A 17,816-nucleotide genomic window follows, 5' to 3' on the forward strand; every position below is an offset into this window, starting at 1 on the left:
GTGTGTGGCCCCAGGTGTTCCCAGTCAGAGGTCTTGATTCTTTTTTCCTTTTTTTCTATTATAATGTCCATTTGTCAGAAGAGTGGGGAACTCTGTTTTGCTCTAGACTGTCTAAGAGAGTACCCGACATGGGATACTAATGCTGTGTGAATGTGTGAGATCATGGGAGACAATCCAAAATGTTCCAGTCTTCATTAATTGAAGTGTACATTGTTCGATAGAAAGTGCATCATAAATTAAATAGACCTAATGAAATAAACTGAAATTACTGGGGGAAGCTGCTTCCACTGGCAATCCTTAGTCTGAAAGATTTTTTTTTTTTTTTGGCCTGGAGGTCTGCTTAAAAAGAAATAGCATTACTTGATTGGCCCTTCATCCCAATTAATAATTTTAACTTCGATAAATTCTGATTTCAGTTATGACTAGTCACATCTTCGCTTTTCCCCTTGCTGGTTAATTGGGGTGCTGGGGTTAATCTAAATTAAAACTTAAACTAATAGAGGTCAGCGAAGCAGCTGAAACACCTGAGTGAAACAAATGGGGCTGCCAGGCACAACTTTATCTTGGCTGTTTCCCAAGAGGGAAGTGGCAGCAAATTGGAGTTGTTTCAGCCTTCTGTAAAGGTGAATGATGGGTGACACTTGTGAATGTACAGCATCTCCGGAAGCATTCCAGATTGCTTTGCTGCCGCACCAACTGCTGCCATCCACGCACAGTCAGTAGGAGCTGGACCAGTTGCCAACATCTGGCAGCACAGCAAGGAATGGGTGCAAGGCTTGAAACCCCGCAGATTCTAAATATGGTGCTTAGAAGTGTGCAGGCTTTAATCACTTACCACTCTTTGGCAGCAGGCTACGACAGCTTATCCCAGCCTCGTACATCACAGTCGACATCTGCTGAGCCGCCAGGCAGCTGCACATTCATTTTCTTTTCTTGCCTTTTCTCTTTGCCTCCTATTCCTCTTCTTCTTCGAACTACCCCCCCACTTCCCCTCCCCCCAACCCCATCCCCCGCCTGCCTTCAGTTTTCCTCCCCCTCCCCCAATATGCTTCTTGGGAGAGATGATCTGTAAAGATTACCGCTTCATTGTGTGCAAGTAATTGTGGTGATGCCAGGCCCTTGACAGACACAACGTAGCACCTGTTCTGCTGACCTGGTTAATTTCTTCTGTTGAGTGGGATTTACCAGAGATTGGAGCTGAATCCAATTCAATGATAAGGCTAAAGAAAATGGCTGTATGTTTTCTGTCACCTCCCAATTAAATTGGCTTCATAAAGTGCTTTCCTTTATTTGTCAGGGTAGTAAGCCTGAGCTAAGTGTTGCATTCAGAAGTGGTACAATGTATTACAATGGGCTGTGAGTTTTCATTTGTGTTTTTTGATGCGGTGGGTTGTTTGGAAGAGCTTGGTGGTGAATATAATAACGTTTCGCCTTTTTTTTTTTTTTTAACCATACTTGAAGCCAGACTCTTTGGGTCCATGTTTTGTAAGGAAGAGATTATAGCCACATTGAATTTTAATGTTTCATTGTAAGGGTTTAAAGGCTTACTTGGTTAAGTCATGTGTCTCGAGGCTGTGTAAATGGCCCTCACCACTGAGAACGGTGTTCAGGGTCAGAATACATACACTCTCACTCTCTTTGTTTCATAATGGGCCTTAAATCACTACAACTTAAAAAATATGTCTGTGTTATTTAATAAAGGTACATGAGAGTGTGTATGTGTATGTATAAGCAAATACATATGGAGTAGGGAGAGGACTGGAGAGTATCAGATACTGTAATGGTACTTCTTTTGAGCTGAAAAGAACCTCACAATAATGAGTCCCTGAGACATTAAGTAACTTACTGAAAGTCACATACTAGTACTCTATCCAAGATTTTTTAGGCCAAGCCCTGTTCTTCCCATACCTTTGTTTCTTAAATATTTCATTTGTGAGCCACAGGAAGACTTCACTATAGTATTATGCTCTTCGTTTTGTAAATAACTGAGCTTCATTTTCTTAGAACCAGAAGAAACATTATGTTGTGTTAGAAAGTAATTTTTTTCTCCCTTTGAAGGCAAATGATTTATTGAACTCCTGGTTTCTTAACAATTTTAATGAAAACAATTAACCTTCTAGTTGTGTTCCTGATTTGTTTGGAGTTGCTGAAAGCTCAGAGTGTGCCCAGTGGTGACGATTTTAGGAGGGAAACTGTTGACAGGCTTCAAACGTTGCTGAGTTCTCACTTGCTGGTGGGATCAGCTCCCATCTGGCTCAGGTGTTGTTAGAGTTCATCCCTAGAGATTATTTCATAAAATATGAAGGTTACAAATGACCATGAAGGAAGGGCCATGTTTTCAGTGTCTATTGTTCATTTTCATGATCCCGTTTGCAACTTTATTTTTTTTTTTTTTGACATTAAGTGCTTTTAAGGTTGGAGAAGACTATGGCACCCCACTCGAGTACTTTTGCCTAGAAAATCCCATGGATAGAGGAGCCTGGTAGGCTGCAGTCATGGGGTTGCTAGAGTCGGACACGACTGAGTGACTTCACTTTCACTTTTCACTTTCATGCATTGGAGAAGGAAATGGCAGCCCACTCCAGTGTTCTTGCCTAGAGAATCCCAGGGACGGGGAAGCCTGGTGGGCTGCTGTCTACAGGGTTGCACAGAGTTGGACACGACTGAAGAGACTTAGCAGCAGCAGCTTTTAAGATATGTTGTCTATATTGCCATTTAAAGTTGATTTTTGACTCGATAGGCCTGAGTTCTCAAAGAACGGAGGAAGGACTAATGTTTACTGAACACTAGTAACGTGCCAGTTCCTGGACTGATTAGACAGGTACTTGACTCATGTCTTCATTTCATCCTCCCAGGATTCCCAGGTTGAGCTATGACTGTACTTAGCAATAAGCTATAAAGTGACTATAAAGTGACTGAGTTTTTTTTAAAGCATTAAAAAAAAATTTTTTTTTAAATTAATTATTGCTGCCCACAGGCTTTCTCTAGTTGCAGTGAGCGGGAGCTGCTCCGCAGTTGTGGTGTGTGGACTCCTCGCGGTGGCGCCTGGTACGGAGCACAGGCTCTGAGTGCACAGGCTTCAGCTGCGGCGTGTGGCCCCTGGAGCACGGCCTCGCTGGCGGTGGCGCCCTGGCAAGTGACTGGGTTTGTTCTTTTCATAGCCGAGACCTCAAATTAGTTTCTTGTCACCTCGTGAGGTATTTTGCTCTGAAAGGACTAATTGAGCTTAGATATTGACGGGTCGATACCTGGATTTCTGAGGGTTCATTAGGGTTTCATATGTTGCTTCTAACTCTGTTTAGTTTTGATTTGGTTTGTCCTGTCACTTTGAATTTAACCAAGAGCAGCTGGAGAAAGACATAATAGATTCTGTTCTTTTGATGACCACTTTGATGGGTTAAATTTTTCCTTTCATCTGCCATCAGGACATGTCTATAGCTGACCCTGCCACATGCTGGACATATGTGTCTAAGACATTTGATAATGTCATAAACAAGTAATTACTAATTCAGTGAACTATTAAAAGTCGATAATGTTAAGAAATAGAGAAGAGGCAAGCTTTCTGACACGGTGGTTTACTTTAGTTAAATTGGTGAGTGATTAATATGGATGGCTGATCGGGTAGCTTTAATTGTATGCATTTAGATTGTAGTGTGAATAAGGGATGTGTAAGGCCATTCCTATGGTTAACGGCCATACAGTGTTCTTGTTGGCATGTGTCTTTCCAGTGGTTCGGTTGATGGCTGAGAATATGCTTTAAAGTCTGATTGGAACCTACTCCTTTTAATTTGTTGCTGGAAAACAGATCTGTTCAGAGCAGTATTTCATTTTTAGTTTGACTTTGAGATGTTGCTGCTATTTGAGATGTGGATAGTGTTTCTTAAAAGTTTGATAAAATTTATTACATGTATATCTTCTTGGTGACTTTAGAGAGGATGTATATATGAAGTGCATAATTTTGAAAACTGAAATTATGGCTGAAGTTAGAGCAGAGAGTTAATCAGTTAGGTTTCTTAAGATGTAATAAAGGAGTTGAAAAAACAAACCCCAAACCAATATCAATGTCTAATTAAACCCCAGTTTTAATAATTACAAGATTATGTTTTGAATCTATACAAGAATTTTATTTGAGATACATTCTAGTTTCTGTGTTTCCATTGTCTGTCTGTCAGTGTTTAGTCCCAAAGATAGTATCAATATTGGCATTTGATAGCTAGTGTGGGCTTGCTATTATGGAGCCTGCACACACAAAAGCCACATTTTAAATGCAAGGTCGAGAAATTTCATCAAACAGCAGCGTCAAGGGAAGGCACACACGCCTGGCCCTCATTTCTTTCAGTTCTCTTGCTTTAAAAAAACACCGGAGCATGACTTTGGTTCTACTGCTTCGTGTAGACAAAGGTAAAACCTCAGAACAAAGCCTAAAACAGGCTCCATTTGATGGAGCCAGCTAGGAAAGAAAGAAGAATTGGCCTCAAACCATCGAAGAAACTTTTCAAATGCAAGTGGTCCCGTGGTAGTTTACTAGGCAAATATGTGGCCAAAATTGCCTTTTCTATACTCATGTTAAACCCAGTGTGAGCTGGTTAAGTGTTAGACACAGGATTCCAGCAGTGTTTGAGTAGACTCCAACGAAGAGTTTGGCACTTTAGAAAAGGGGGCACTACCTGTTCACCAAACTGGGCCTGGTGTCGTCTTGTTTTTAAATTATATTCAGTGTATGTAGCTCCTTAAAGCTTTACTGTAAAAGTAAATTATAGGGACAGTGACTTAGCATAAAAGGGGAAGTTAATAAACAGCTTTAAAAATTATGTGTATTGTAGATCTAGCATAGAACCTAATTGCTCTGAAGTTAGATAGTGTCTCTGAAAATTGTCCATTCCAAACTGTCTTTATACTGGAGCCTAGGGGACTAGGGTAGGATCGTCTCGTCTTTAGACACTTAAATCCAGGTGGTGTTAGTCCCTGTTTGATTTTCTTATTTCTTATTCACTTACGTGTGGCTGCCCTGGGTCTTGGCTGCGGTGCATGGCTTCTCATTCAGCGGCTTCTCCAGTTGTGGGGCCGCGGGGTCTGGTGTGGGGGCTTTAGTAGCTGCAGCATGCCGGCTCAGTAGTTGTGGCGCATGGGTTTAGTTGCTCTGAGGCATGTGGGATCTTCCCCGACCAGGGATTGAACCTGTGTCCCTTGAATTGGCAGGCAGATTCTTGACCACCAGCGAAGTCCTGACTTGCTAGCATATTACGCTGCCTTTTGACCTGACACACTTAAAAGTCCATTTGAGTGTTTTCTTTTCAGATTCATAACTGTTTAGGAAACTGAAGATCCAGAATATATGTTCATACTGTGACAGTTCACACGTGTCACTTTCATGCGGTTATGGGCTTCTTTCACTAATTGCTATACCAGATGCTGGTTTTACAAAGACTAATAAGACAAACTCCTGCCCGAGGAATTTGTCATCTAATGAGAGCAAAAGTGAAAGTGTTAGTCACTCAGTCATGTCTGACTCTTTACGACCCCATGGACTGTAGCCCGCCAGGTTCCTCTGCAGGAAGGAATACAAGAGTGGGTAGCCATTCCCTTCTCCAGCGGATCTTCCCAACCCAGGGATCGAACCTGGGTCTCCTGCATTGCAGGTGGATTCTTTAAGGTCTGAGCCAGCAGGGGGAGTCCTAACAAGAGCAGAATTCTCAATTTTGTAGTCAGATAGCTCCTCTTTCAGAGTATGACTTTAATAAAATTTAAATGAAGAAAATAAATGGTGCACGAGAGCAATCAGGTCCTTGATATGAAAACATACATGTAGCTAAGACTGAGCTCCCAATGCAGGGGGCCTGGGTTCGATCCCCGGTCAGAGAACTAGATCCTACATGCCGAACTAAGAGTTCACATTTCGCAACTAAAATTCCTTCATGCCACAGCTAAGACCTGGCACAGCCAAATAAATAAATAATGTTTAAACAAAACAAAACCATGTAGTTCTGTAGTGCTGTCTTATCACAAATGTGCCTCACATACTTGTTGGCACACAGGTTTTTCTCTCAACAGACTCCTAATTCCTAAAGTCATGTCTCAGTAACTTGTAAAAGACCCTAAGACATGCTGTTAGATATAAACTCTGAATAATATTATAAATTCACTATTTTCCAAGAATTTAGTGATTTTTAGAAGCCAGTATTGCAAATCTGATATCCACTGAAACTTATTTCAGGTTAGAGAAGCCTTCAGGGAGATACTGCTTTGGGAAAGATCCCTGATCTTCCCCTTGCTTACAGAAAGTAATAATAAAACCTTCCTGCTCCCGGCCGGGGGTGAAGGGGAGAGCATTCAGGTTGGTGATGGGTACTTAAAGGTTCGTTTTGCCATAGTCTACCTCTGTGTATTTTTTTTTAATTTTCTGTAATAAAAAGTTGAGAAGAAAAGTCTTTCAGATTTCTTTCTTCCTTCCATTAATTGATTCAGCAAATATGTGAATATCAACTATGTATTTATCGAGTAACTGTTGCTCTAGGCTGTGCTATCTGATGCAGTAGCCACTGGCCACATGTAGCTATTTAAATTTCAGTTGTAGCTAATTAATTAAAATAAAGTTGAAAATTCAGTCTGTCAGTCATGCTAGTCACATATCAAGAGCTGTAGCCACATGTGCTAGGGGCTATTGTGCTGGACAATGCAAATAGCGAACATTTACATCATCACAGAGGCTTCCCAGGTGGCTCATTGGTAAAGAATCCACCTGCCAATACCAGAGACTTGGGTTCAATCCCTGGGTCAGAAAGTGCCCCAGGAGAAGGAAATGCCAACCCACTCTAGTATTGTTGCCTGGGAAATCCCATGGACAGAGGATCCTGGCAGGCCACAGTCCTTGGGGTCACAAACAGTCAGACAGGACTGAGCACACACAGACACATATCATCACAGAAAGGTCTGTTGGAGCTCTGTGAGGGGCTGAAACAAAGCAAAGGCCTGCCCTCTGTCTTAGAAACATTCATTCAGTCTTAGAAACAGGATGATACTGCAGTGGAAAACAGTGAAACTGGGTATGGATGAAGGGGCCTAGGACAGGGACGGGATGGTTACTGTTTTCAGGTAGGATGGTCGGGAGATTCAGTGATACTTGAGCAGAGCCCTGAGGGCAGTGCACACCAGACCATGAAAGTTCTGGGGGGAAAGGGAATGGCGAGTGCAAAGGCTCCAAGGCCCTGCCGAGGCTAGTGTGTTCTAGGGAATAGGGAGGCCTGTACCCCCGGGATGGGGTAGGTAAGAAAGAGTTGGATAGGAGAGCCGTAAGTCAGAGCCGTAATGGGAGGCCAGGTCCTGAAGGAGCTTGTAGGCCATCCTAAGGCTTTGGCTTTCACTAGGAAGCCACTGAAGAGTTTTGAACAGAGGAGTCACATGATTGGACTAATATTTTTGACGCATCACTCTGATGTGTTGAGAATCAATTCTAAGGAGGCAGGGTGGCAAGCAGGAAACAGGAGGCTCTCGTGATAGTCCGGGCAAGAGATGGCGGTAGCTGGGACTGCGATGTTTTAGAGGGAGTGCTGACAAGTGGCTGGACTCTGAATTTATGCTGAAAGTTGGACTGATGGGTTTGGCTGATGGATTGTGTGTGCAGTGTGGGAAGAGAGGGATCCAGGATGACTTTAGGGATTTTGGTCTGAGCAGTTGGATGGATGAAATTGCTATTTACTGAACTGGGGACAAACAGTGTGAGAGAAGCTAGTTTGGAGAAGGAATCGGAACTCAGCTTCAGTTACACTAGATTCCACACCCAGCCCCACCCCGACCCCATGGACCTATGCTGACTTTAATTATTTTTATTCCAAATTGGTTATATTAAGATATCACTGAAGTAGTCATAGGGAATTGTTGAGGAGGTAGTTATGTATATAATTTTGGAGTTCATGAAGAGGTCTGAACTGAAGAGATGAATCTGAGAGCATATAGATTGTGTTTAATACCATATATGGATTGTATATCTAATACCAAATATAGATTGTATCAGCATATAGATTGTATTTAATACCATGAGACTGGATGAGATCACCTAGGGATTGAAAATGGAGAGAAAAAAAGAGAGAGATGCAAAGCCCACATCCTGGGGCATTCAACATTTTGAGGTTGGGGAGATGAAGAGGATCTAGTATAGGTGTTGGAGAAGGTGAGAGAGAATAAAGGAAGAGTGATTTCCCAGGTTTCATATCAAAGTGATTCAAGGAGGAGGAAATCCAGTATCATCCTGATACTAAAACCAGGCAAAAATATCACAGGGAAAGAAAACTACCGACAATAGAGATACAAAAGTCAGCAATCTACTAGCAAACTCACTCCAGCAACACACATAGGCAAGAATACTGGAGTGGGTTGCCATTCCCTCCTCCAGGGGATCTTCCCAACCCAGGGATCGAACCCGGGTCTCCCACATTGCAGGCGGATTCTTTACTGTCTGAGCCACCAGGAAAGCCCCCCCACCCCCCACCAAAAAAAAAAAAAAATTATATACCATAACTAAGTGGGATTTAGCCCAGGAATTCAAGATTGTTTTTTTTTTTTTTTAATTTTATTTTATTTTTAAACTTTACAAATTGTATTAGTTTTGCCAAATATCAAAATGAATCCGCCACAGGTATACATGTGTTCCCCATCCTGAACCCTCCTCCCTCCTCCCTCCCCATACCATCCCTCTGGGTCGTCCCAGTGCACAGCCCCAAGCATCCAGTATCGTGCATCGAACCTGGACTGGCAACTCGTTTCATACATGATATTATACATGTTTCAATGCCATTCTCCCAAATCTTCCCACCCTCTCCCTCTGCAACAGAGTCCATAAGACTGTTCTATACATCAGTGTCTCTTTTGCTGTCTCGTACACAGGGTTATTGTTAGCATCTTTCTAAATTCCATATATATGCGTTAGTATACTGTATTTGTGTTTTTCTTTCTGGCTTACTTCACTCTGTATAATCAGCTCCAGTTTCATCCACCTCATTAGAACTGATTCAAATGTATTCTTTTTAATGGCTGAGTAATACTCCATTGTGTATATGTACCACAGCTTTCTTATCCATTCATCTGCTGATGGACATCTAGGTTGAACATCAAAACTCAGTTAATGTAATCAAATGTTATAAGGGCCAAAAACATGATCATCTCAATAGATGCAGAAAATTGTTTGACACCCTTTTATGATAAACACTCAACAAATAGGGATGGAAGAGAATTCCTTACCTAGTAAGGAACATCTGTGAAAACCTGTAACTAACATCCTATTCAGTGGTGAAAGACAGAAAACTTTCCCCAAAGATTAGAAGTAAGGCAAGGATGCTCTTGCCACTAATATTCAACATTGTACTGGAGTAAATTAGCATGGGCAGTTAGAAAGAAATAAAAGGCATCTAAGTTGGAAAAGAAGAAGTAGAAGTATCTCTTATTTGCAGTTGCCATGATCCTATATATAGAAATCCCAAAGAAGCCACCAGAAAACTACTCAATCATGAATTGCAGGATACAGAATAAACACAAAAAAATCAGTTGTATTTCTCTACACCAGCAGTAAGCAGTCTGAAAAGTTAAGAAAGCTATTCCATTTACAATAGCATCCAGAAGAGGAAAATACCCGAGAATAGATTTAACCAAGGAGGTAAAAGACTTACATTGTTGTATGTGTGTGTGTGTGTGTGCGTGTGTGTGTGTGTGCGTGTGCGCACTCAGTCATGTCCAACTCTTTGTGACCCCATGGACTGTAGCCTACCAGGCTCCTCTGTCTGTGGAATGTTTCCAGGCAAGAGTACTGGAGCAGGTTGGCATTTCCTACTCCAGGGGATCTTCCCAGCTCAGGGTCTGAACCTGTGTCTCTTGCATCTCCAAATTGGCAGGCAGATTCTTTACCATTGGTGCTACCTGTGAAGCCCGAAGACCTGTATGCAAAAAGTTATAAACTTTGCTGAAAGAAATTTTAAAAGACTTAGATAAATGGAAAGCCATCCCATTTCATGAATTAGAAAAATTCTAATTTATGGATTAGAAGACTTAAGTATTGTTAAAATGACAGTACTCCTTAATTGATATACAGATTCAACTCAATCTCTATCAGAATCCCAGCTATCTTTCTGCTGAAAGTGATGAGCAGATCCTAAAATTGATATGGAAATACAAAAGACCCAGGATAGCCAAAACAATCTTGAAAAAGATCAAAGTTGGAGGACTCATAGTTCCTAATTTCAAAACTTATTACAAAGCTATAGTAATTAAGATGTTGTGGTACTGGTATAAGGTTAGGCATTAGATCAATAGAATACGATTGAGAATTCAGAAATAAACCTTTACAGTTATGGTCAATTGATTTTCGACAGGGGTGCCAAGACAGCGGTGAGAAGTCTTTACAACAAATAATGCTAGGACAACTGGATACCCACTTGCAGAAGAGTGAAGTTAGAGCCCTCTCTCATTCCTACGCGAAGATTAACTCTTAAGTTGATATATACCTACACATAAGAGACCGAACTATAAAACTTTTAGAAAAAAACACAGGAGTAAGTCTTCATGACTTCGGGTTAGGAAATAGTTTCTTAAGTATGACCACAAAAGCACAAGGACAAAACAGAATAAAAACAGAGACGTTGAACTTCATCGAAATTGAAAACTTTTGAGCTGCAAGAGGTCCTACCGGAAAAGTGGAAAGACCCACAGAGTGGGAGAAAATATTTTTACATTGTCTATCTGATAAAGGACTGGTATCTAGAATATATAAAGAACTCTTAAACTCAATAATAAAAGCAAATAACCTACTAAAAAATGGCGAATGATCTGAATAACCATTTCTCCAAAGAAGGTATAAAAACGACTAGTAAGGTGCTCACCGTTACTAGTCTTTGGGGAAATACAAATCAGAACCACAGTGAATACTACTTTGATCACTAGGATAGCTATGATCAAAAAAGACAGATGATAACAAGTTTGGGGAGAATATGGAGAATCTGGAACCCTCATACACTGTTGGTAGAAATATAAATTGGCGCAGCCTCTATGGAAAACAGTTCGGTAGTTCCTCAGGTCAACCATAGAGTTACCATACGACCCAGCAGTTCTACTCTGAGGTTTACACCCAAAAGAAGTGAAAATTGTATGTCCACACAAAAACGTGTACAAGAATATCTGTAGCGTTATTCATAATAGCCATAAAGGAAACAACCCAAGTGACCATCAACCGATAAACAAAATGTGGTATATCCATATAATAAATACTATTCAACCATAAAGAGGATGAAGGACTGAAACTTGCAACATGGATAACTTTTGAAAACATTATGGTAAGTTAAGTGAAACAAGAGAGTCACAGACCATATTTGTATGATTTATTAAATGCTCCAAATAGGCACACTTTATAGAAGCGAGGAAGTCGATAGGTGGTTGCCTAGGGCTGGCAATATTGGGGGTGAAATGGGAGTAGCTGATGAAAAAAAAGCCAGTCTTTTGACAGTGATGAAAATATTCTGAAATTGATTGTGATGACGGTTGCACACCTCAGTGAATATACAGAACCATTGAATCATAGTCTAAATTGGTGAGCTCTATTGTATGTGCATTTTATCTGAATAAGGTTTTTTTTTCTGTTAAAGAAAAGAGTGACATACTGTGTTGAATGTTGCAGATAGATCAAATAAAGTAAGGAGTGAGAACTGGCTATTTGGTTCAGCAACGTGGAAGCCATTGGGACCTTCACAGAAACTGTTTTGTTTGAGTGTTGAAGCAGGTTCAAGAGAGAATGGAGGGAGAAAAGTTGGAGGCGGCATAGACAGTCTGGAGAAAGCTTGCCCTAAAGGGGAGAAATGGGCAGCAGGGGTCAGGAGTGGGTTTCTTGTTTGGGTTTCAGGTAGATGTCCTCTGTATGTTGCTTTTGTTGTCGTCCTTTTGTTTATTTTTCAGGCTGTGCAGGGTCTTTGGTGCTGTACACAGGCTTCTTGTCGTGGAGCGTGGGCTCTAGAGCCCACAGCCTCAGTGGTGGCAGCCCTCAGGCTTAGCTGCTTGTGGGATCTTGGTTCCCCAATCAGGGATCCTGTATACTGTTTTCTGATGGAAATGATCCCGTAGAGGGCATCATGCACATTTCAGGAAGGAGGTGAGAGTGGCTGCTGCTGTGTACACAGGTTGGTACACAGAGGGGTTGGTCTCATGGGCAGCTCTTGTGTAGGTATGGGCATGAGGACAGAGTGTAGGAACTCTTGTTCCCAAGGAGCTATGGGGAGGGTAGTATGTGAGGTTCTTACCTGAGTGCAGGGTCTGGAGGTTTGAGAAAAGAGAAGATACGGCAGAGTCTTCGAGCAGAGCAGGAGAGTGTAATTGGGAGCACTGGAGACCTGCGTAAGGTTAGTGGAACCAGTTCAGTCCATCTTGTCTGTTTCTCCACTCATTGCAGCCGTATGGATGCGGTACTGAGATTTAACAAGCAAATACACGTACATAATCCCTCACCTGCAATTCTGACACCGAACGCTTACAGTAGTGTGCTTGTTTGTTTTTGTAAGTTTGGTGGCAACATCTGAATGGTTCTGAAGCCGTATTAACCTATGAAACTGAAAGTCATTCAGCCGTGTCCGACTCTTTGTGACCCCATAGTCACAAAGTATAGAATTCTCCAGACCAGAATACTGGAGTGGGTAGCCTTTGCCTTCTCCAGGGGATCTTCCCAACCCAGAGATTGAACCTAGGTCTCCCCCACTGCAGGCAGATTATGTACCAACTGAACTACTAGGGAAGCCTGCGTATTAACCTGTGAGGCTTTATTTATCCCACTAGGTGGGGATACTCATGTATTTTGCTGCAGAGGTGTTGATGTGTTTGACTTTGGGGTGCTGCCCCAGGGTTTGCTGGGGCATTTATGGTACATACACTGTATCATCACCTTCCCCCAAATCCCAAAAGCTCTGAATTCCAGGACACATCAGTCCCCGAGGGAGCGTATGGCACACAGACCGTGGATCTGTATGACCAAGGGACAGCTCGCAGCAGACTTGAGGGTGTTTACCGGAAGTGACCGTCCTGCTGGATGGTGGCATCGCATGCCCATGAGTATGGAGAGAGGCGAGCACGTGAGGAGGAGCGGGGGAGGCATGCTGAAAAGCTGGCAGGATCAATGGGCTATTGATCTGAGCAGGGAGGAATACTGGAGTCTGCAGGCTAAAGGGAGAATCCTGGAAGGAGAGGCTGAGGTTTGTTTCCTCTGGGCTTTTAATCCTTGGAGGACATAATGCAGAATATAGGTTAGCACTGCACTCTTGGTTCCTTGGTTCCTTTTTAGCAAAACAGTCTCTAGTTCTGAACGACTTCCTCTTCATTCTTTGAATACAAATGTTGCATAGCATAGTGTCATTATACAATAGAATACCATATAATGCCCAGAAATAGTCAGTGATTGATCTAGTATCCAAAAGGATGTATAACCCCTCTCCTCACCTTTTATTTTATAGATAGGAAAAAAAACACATACATATATATATATATACACACACACACAAGCACACACCAGGACGTCTATCCGTTTACCAGGAGACAGAATCCTGGAAATGGGGCTGTGGGAAATTCTAAACAATAGCACTCCTGGTACCTTGTCCCTTTTGGTATAGATTAGGAAGAATGGCTTAATACAGTCACTTAATCCTTGTAAAATTTTTTTTATGTATGGGAAAAAGAAAGGAAAAGCAAGTTCTTTAGCAGTCAAATTGCCTAATTCTCTCTCTGTCTTCACATATCAGAGCTGAATACTGGTAATGATTTACTTACACTTCTAGTTAATAATTAGACATTGGGAGACACTATATATCATGCCTAATGGAATATATAAGGTCTGATGAGAAAGTTTTCTGTTTTGACTAATAAATTTTAACCCCAATGGCCAGGCCTGGTGAAATATTACGGCCTTCGAAATATTTTAGAACTTGTGCTGAGGAAACAGTGTGAATTTCCTCAGCGAATGAATTTATCATCCCTTCCAAATCACAGGCCTTAGCTCCAGCTGTGGAGTGGAGGCACGAGGCAACGCTGAATCAGAAAGTGGAAAAACTAATCAAATCCTTAAAAGACCGAGGGCAGTGAGGCAGAGTTAAGGCTGACTTCTTCAGCGGTTGCCTCAAGCGGTACATTTTCTGATTTTAGTAACCAAAGGTGGGCTATCTGGAACTTCAGTAGGAAGATGCACTCGGGTTTTTATTCACGCATTTGACTTCCCTCCGTGCTTCTCTCTGTTATTAATATTACTCTTGTAAATATTGTACTTGCCGCTGCAGAAGTGGGATGCTTTTCATCTTTGATCCAAAGATCTAGAACTTAACTCTTTCCTTTCAGAGATACTATCGAATAGTCACTGTGAGCAAGGCAGTGTGCAGAGTTCTGAAGGAGGAGAGAATTTTGAGTGAGACTGTACCTTACTTACCCCCAGGACGCTTACAGTCAAGCAAAGGCGCTGTAAACAACCAGAGTGCTGGGCGAGGGAGTGATAAAGAATTCAGGAGAAGGGAGATTCTTAACGGTCTGGCAGAATCAGAGAAGGCTGTGGGGAGGTGATGGCGTTTGATCGAGGCCTTTGTAGAGGGGTGGATAGGATGCTGCAGAAGGTGAGGTGGAGGGGTGGCTGCGGGAGCAGAGGGTGATGGGGTGGGTGCAGGTCCTGGAGAGCAAAGAGCAGTTAGTTGTCCTAATAGAATAAATGGTAAAGGAGAGGATCACTTGTGCCTGAATTAATCATGGTTTGGTTTGGAAAAAGTCCTTCAAATAACAGTCTGCTTTTCAGGTATTGACTTACTACTATTGTGAGTTTTTTCTGTCCTTTTTACACTTTCTCCCTTTCATTCTGATTTTCCTTCATTACACATCCTATTTGTTATCCACTGTTGGCAATCAGTAGAAAGGAACTTTGAATTATCATATTTGCTCATTGTTATTGTTAGCAGCTGTGGTGATTCAGCTATGGAATTTTTTTGTCCCAAATTGAGTTCTGTCTTTATCTCTGAGTATCATTATCTGATGTCAACAGTATTTTAATTTATTGAACACTTGCATTTTGCAAAGTGCTTTACTTTTATCATCTTTTAAGATTGCAAATCAACTTTATGAGGTACAGTTATTATGAGGAAACCAAGTCTCAGAAGGGACAAATAACTTGTCCCAAAGTTCGCATCTAATAAAGGGGACAGAGCCCAGGTATGTCAGACTCCACAGCCATGGCATTTTACAGACTTACTGGGCGGTGTTCACAGTTACGTTGAACCATGGGGCAGAGTTGAAAACTCATACATAGAATCATTAGCTCTTAGAAGGTGGGAGATGGGCACCTGCAACTGGGATTTGACAAACTGATAAAAGAAACACTGATAACAGAAAACACTTATGAAATGGATTCCCACCTTTATTACAAAGATGTCAAGACACAAGTTGGTAAAAAGACCAACTTGAAGATACTACAGAAAGAATCAGTGTATGACGGGGCATGGGGGAGATGGTTAGAGGAAGAGCAAAAGACCTGTTCTCGCTCTTCTTTTCCTGAGAAGAACCAACTCTCTCCCTTGGGAAATGAGACCCAAGAGGGAGGCAAGATCGACATCATTTTAACAGTAAAATAATGAGAAGTGTTTTGAGATTTTTTTCATTCATTTGGATTAAGTAGTTTTTTAAAAAATTCAGGTTCTCTTGGGATGGTTGAAAAAAGGGTAATCCCCACGCACTTAAACCACACAGTTCTCTAGGCCCTGTGCAAGACGCTCGGGAAAGAGAATGCTGTTTGAGGAGGAGGAGGTGCTGGTAATCGTGCAGGCACTTCAGTCTTGTCCGACTCTTGGAGACACTGTAGACCGCAGCCCGCCAGACTCCTCTGTTGATGGGATTCTCCAGGCAGGAATACTGGAGTGGGTTAGCATGCCCTCTTCCAGGGGAGCTTCCCAAATCCGGGATCGAGCCCATGTCTCTTATTTCTCCTGCACTGGCAGGCAGGTTCTTTACCACTAGTGCCAAGAGATTGAAAACCAAGAGGTTCCCCAGTTGCTTAAGTAGATAGTGGTACTCTGGATTAAAAGCAAGGTATTACACAGTATGATTGCTTTTGTTTAAAAACAAAAGGAGTCTGTGTGTGTGTGTGTGATAAAGTAAATAAAAATTTGATATTTTCTGCCAGAAACAATTCCCCCACTCTGTGCATGTAGGTATTTATTGAGCTCCTTCAGTGGGCCAGTGGACAGGATAGAGTGGTGAGCACACTGTTACATTCTCTGCTTTCTGTGAAGCAGTCGGCTAGGGGAGGAAATAGACATCATGTACTCCACTAATAAAATATAAATTAAATACATCAGGAATATCATGTGAATGTGTATGGAGGGCTGCAGTTAAGAGAGGCTTTCCTGAGAATGGAGGTAATTGAGCTGAGATTTAGCAAGGAGGTAGAGAGGGTGGCACAGTGGTCAATAATCTGCCTGCCAGTGTAGGAGATGCAAGAGACATGGGTTTGATCCCTGGATCTGAAGATCCCCTGGAGGAGGGTATGGCAGCCGACTCCAGTATTCTTGCCTGGAGAATCCCATGGACAGAGGAGCCTGGTGGGCTGCAGTGCATGGGGTCACGAAAGAGTCGCACACGACTGAGCACACACGTGGAGGGTGTGATGTAAGCCAGTTAGTGGTTAGGGAAGCATGTTCCAGGCAGTGCACGTGCAAAAAGGGTTCCAGAGACACCTCTTGTCTTTGTCCTTCTGGCCACATGCTCTCATTTTACTGACGCACATCTTCCTGTGAAAGAGCCTGTGGAAGGTAAATTATTGAGTCCTTGCCTGTGTGAAATGCTTTATGAACTCTCATCCTTGGTTAGTGCTTTGGCTGTGTATGGAACTTGAGGTTGAAAGTCATTTTCCTCAGCATTTTGAAGGTTTTGCTCTGCTGTCCTCTGACATCTGTTATTGCTATTGAGATGTCTAATCCCATTTAGATTTATGTTCCTTAAGGTTTCAGATGACTGTATAATTCATTGTCAAGACTGGGACCCTTGAGGTGCTAGCCTGAAGAAATAGCAGGACGGGAGACTTTAGCCAGGACTCTCTGTGGTAGATGGGGCCATATAGTCACCTTCTTTACATGTGACCTATTCTTCCTCTCACCCTTTAGGATCTTTTCTTTGCTTCTAGAGTTCCATATCTCATGATGATGTGTCTTATGAAAGGTTCTTTTTCCTTCATTGCACTAGGTTGCATTGGGTGGTGGTTATTAGTTCATTCCCGTCCTTCGATTTGGGGAGGTTTTCATAATTATTTCTTTAATAATTTTCTCCCAGCCTTTTTTGTTAGGTAGGTGTTTAACTTCCTGGATTATCCTCTAAGTTATTTTCTTCTTTCACAAATAATCAAGAGATAGAGATTTTTGTACATTTGTCTTCCAGTTCTTTTGCAAATGTTAAATGTTTCTTGTGTTCAGTCTCCCATTGTACTCTTCTGTCACAGCACCCCATTCTTGTGGAAGTATGTTTCTCTCACTTCTCTGAGGGTGTCCTCAGAGAGGAGGAGGAGGAATTGTGAGTTCTTTTTCTTTTCTTTCTTTTGTCTGGGTGTGTTTTGTTTGTTCCTTGTATTGCTTTCTTAAGTTGCTTTTTTCCCGTGTGCTTTGGTCTCTGTCTGAGGCTTTCCTCAGATGCAGGTGATCCTTAGCTGTCGCTTCATGTTTCAGAGTACAGCATTCTAAAGTATCTCTGAAACCTGGGTGGAGCTTTCTGTCTCCTTTGTATGTAATTTTGGTAACCTCTTGGTTCTCAGAACTTGGAAATCTTCTTTTCTGGGGAGC

The 17,816-nt window shown here is 42.0% G+C and overlaps 1 protein-coding gene across 2 annotated transcripts in view; it reads left to right on the plus strand.

Moving 5' to 3' along the window:
- The window catches only part of AATF (apoptosis antagonizing transcription factor), a 109,435-nt gene that overhangs the window by 48,400 nt on the left and 43,219 nt on the right, over positions 1 to 17,816 (plus strand). The window contains exon 9 of one of the 2 annotated variants that reach the window (XR_009731227.1): positions 10,359 to 11,315. The exons of the other annotated variant lie outside the window; for it this stretch is intronic. The gene's annotated coding sequence lies outside the window, so the exon portion shown is untranslated. The remainder of the gene's footprint in view (positions 1 to 10,358; positions 11,316 to 17,816) is intronic. 2 annotated transcript variants of the gene reach the window in all.

This window comes from Bos javanicus, chromosome 19 (genome assembly GCF_032452875.1).
Source record: "Bos javanicus breed banteng chromosome 19, ARS-OSU_banteng_1.0, whole genome shotgun sequence".
Lineage (NCBI taxonomy): Eukaryota > Metazoa > Chordata > Mammalia > Artiodactyla > Bovidae > Bos > Bos javanicus.